The sequence below is a fragment of the Nannospalax galili genome, unplaced genomic scaffold (assembly GCF_000622305.1).
Source record: "Nannospalax galili isolate Female #2095 unplaced genomic scaffold, S.galili_v1.0 scaffold1255, whole genome shotgun sequence".
NCBI lineage: Eukaryota > Metazoa > Chordata > Mammalia > Rodentia > Spalacidae > Nannospalax > Nannospalax galili.
The window spans coordinates 1964136-1967259 of record NW_008336359.1 but is presented as its reverse complement, the minus strand read 5'-3'; the positions used below and the strand labels follow the sequence as shown (position 1 = coordinate 1967259).

Here is a 3124-nt window from a genome sequence, read left to right as displayed (position 1 = left end):
AGAGAGAGAGAGAGAGAGAGAGAGAGAGAGAGAGAGAGAGAGAGAGAGAGGCGCTGATTGTCTTATATAAACCATCAACTAGCATAAACTGAAATGGAAGTTCAAGTGAGACAAACGCTAGGGAAAGGAAGAATACTCAGGAGAGGCTCGCCTTTAGGCAAGAGGGAACACACTGTAAATTGCCAAAAAGCAAGTCCATAACCACTAGGTGGCCTTTCTTTATATTCTGGAGTCTGCTAAAACCAAGCTTAATCTTCCTGACCCTCTGCAGAAATTGGCTAGGTCTCTGACAGATAGCAAAACAATAAAGTTAATGCAATTTCCAAGGTGACCTGCTTGACAGTAGTAAAAAGACTTGTATAAAATTTGTTATTGGGGCTGGAGAGATGGCTCAGCAGTTAAGAACACTGTTCTTGCAGAAGACCCGGGTTCGAATCCCAGCACCCACATGACAGCTAACAACTGTCCATAACTCCAGTTCCAGGGGATCCAGCAGCCCCTTCTGTCCTCTGTGGGCATTGCACAACACGGGTGCACTTACCTACATGCAGGCAATACACACATACACATAAAATAAAAATAAAAAATAAAATATTTTTTTAAAAAATTTGTTATCATAGCTGGGCATGGTGGCACACACCTTTAGTCCCAGCACTTGGGAGGCAGAGGCTGATGGATCTCTGTGAGTTCAAGGCCAGCCTGGTCTACATAGTGAGTCCCAGGCTAGCTGGGGCTACAGAGAGACCCTGTCCCAAAAAGACAAAAAAAAAAAAGTGTGTGTAATCTATGAACAATTACACTATTATTGACCTGTTTTAACAGATAAGGAAACTGAGTCTCACATATTCAAGTGACTACTCACCAGGTATTTACAAAGAGACACTCACTGTGCTAGGCACCAGGTATTGAAGCTAAGGGCTAGGAACTAGTAGAGTCAGAATCTGAACCTGGGCTTGATTCCATGCCCTGGCCATTCAAGTACTGTTCAGTAAAAAGAACAATTTAGGTATTAGCCCCCTGTTCCTATGAAAAATATCCTGATCCCCCAAATTTACTTGGCTTAACCTTCAGTAAGGACAACTGAGTCTGACTTATACAACCACTATAGTTTCAAACTGGTGGATAATTGTTTAATTATAATATTGAACAATGGCCTCAAATAATTTAATTTTTCTTCATTTTATCACAAGACAGAGACTGTACATTTAAAAAATAGAAACCTTGGGGCTGGAGAGATGGCTCAATGGTTTAAGAGCACTGGCTGTTTTTGCAGAAGACTTAAGATTCGAATTCCAACACCCACATAGCAGCTAACAGCTGTCCATTACTCCCGTTCCAGGGAATCTGACACCTTCTGTCCTCTGAGGGGAATGCATGACATGGGTGCACTTACATACATGTAGGCAATACATGCATATACATAAAATAAAAATAATAGAATATTTTTAAAAATGGAAACCAAGGGCCAAAGAGATGGCTCAGTCAAAGTGCTTGCTATGCAAGCCTGACAACCTGAGTTCAATCCCTGGAACGCACGGTGGAAGAACTGACTCTGAAAAGTTGACCTCTGACCTCTATGTGCATGCCACACATACACACATCACACACACACACACACACACACACACACACACACGAATAAAATCTAAAGGAAGAAACAAAAATCCTAATCCATGATGAAACAGATAAAGAATACATGCACAATGGGAAAGAAATGGTGTGAAAATGACTGAACATATGGTTTCTCCATGATTGTATTTTAAGACTGAATTATATTTATCAACAAACTGCTTTTAAAATTGTGGTAGTAAGCCAGACATGGTTAAGAGCACTGGCTGCTCTTGCAGAAGACCTGGGTTCGAGTCCCAGTACCAACATGGCAGCTAACAACTGTCTGTAACCCCAGTTCCAGGGGATCCATTGTCTTCTTCTAGATGCAGGCACTGCATGACATAGGTGCACTTACAAACATGCAGGCAATGTGCATAAAAAAAAAATAGAACAACAAGAAAATTACAGGATAACTCAGCTTTTAAACAGACAACAAAAATCTGTAAAACAGTATAAGGAAACTGAATATCCTACCTTATACCATAAACAAGAATAGGACAATCTCAAATGAATAATATATGAGTTCAAGACCGGCCTGGGTACACAGGCCCCAAGCAGAACAAAACAGAACAAAACAGAACAGAACAGAACAGAACAAACAAAAAATAAAACAAAAACCATAAGACAGCAGCTCTATAATCTTGGAGTAGCCAAGGTTTTGTTCTTTGGTTTTGTTGGGTTTCTGAGACAGGCTCTCTCTATAGCCCCAGTTTGCCTGGAACTTACTGTGTAGACCAGGCTAGCCTCAGTCTCATAGACAGCCACCTGTTTCTGCCTCCCACATGCTGAGTTTAAAGGTATATGCTACCACAGCTGGCAGTAGCCAGGTATTTTAAAACAGAAATCAACATCAACACAAAAATGAAGGACTGATATATTAGACTTTATGAAAATTAAAAACAAACTTTAAAAAGAGATAGCTTATCAGTTAAGAGTACTTACTACTCTTGCAGAGGACTAACTCAGGTTTGGTTCCTAGCACCCACATCAGTCAGCCTGCAACCATATGTAACTCCAGTCCAGGGGACCCCACTCCCAATTTTGGCCTCTGCAGGCACCTAAATGAATATGATGCACATATATACATACTCAGGCATACAAATACATACATTTAAAAAAAGAAGACTGGATATGGTGGAACATGCCTTTAATCCCAGTATTCTGGAGCTAAGGTAGTTAGGTGAAGTCAGCCTGGTCTACATAGTAAGCTCCAGGCCAACCAGCTACATAGCAAGACTGTCTCAAAAAATAACAAAAAACAAAACACATGACAAAATTTGGATGTGCTCCATATAAAAGTATTAATATGTTCTGCAAAATGTCTTAAATGAAAAAGAAATATCATGTGTTGATAAGGAATATTTCTTACTTAGTTGGTGTAAGTGTATAGCCAGGCACCCTTCTGAAACTAATGGCAGCTTCTACTAACATCAAATGTATTTATTTTATTTTATTATTTTTAAAATATTATTTTTTATTTTATGTGTATGCATGTATTGCCTGCATGTAGATA

At 39.6% G+C, this 3124-nt stretch overlaps 1 protein-coding gene across 3 annotated transcripts in view; it reads right to left on the bottom strand.

Annotated features, from left to right (window-relative positions):
• Kiaa1958 (KIAA1958 ortholog) overlaps positions 1–3124 on the bottom strand; it is a 165395-nt gene that overhangs the window by 16835 nt on the left and 145436 nt on the right. The window lies entirely within an intron of this gene.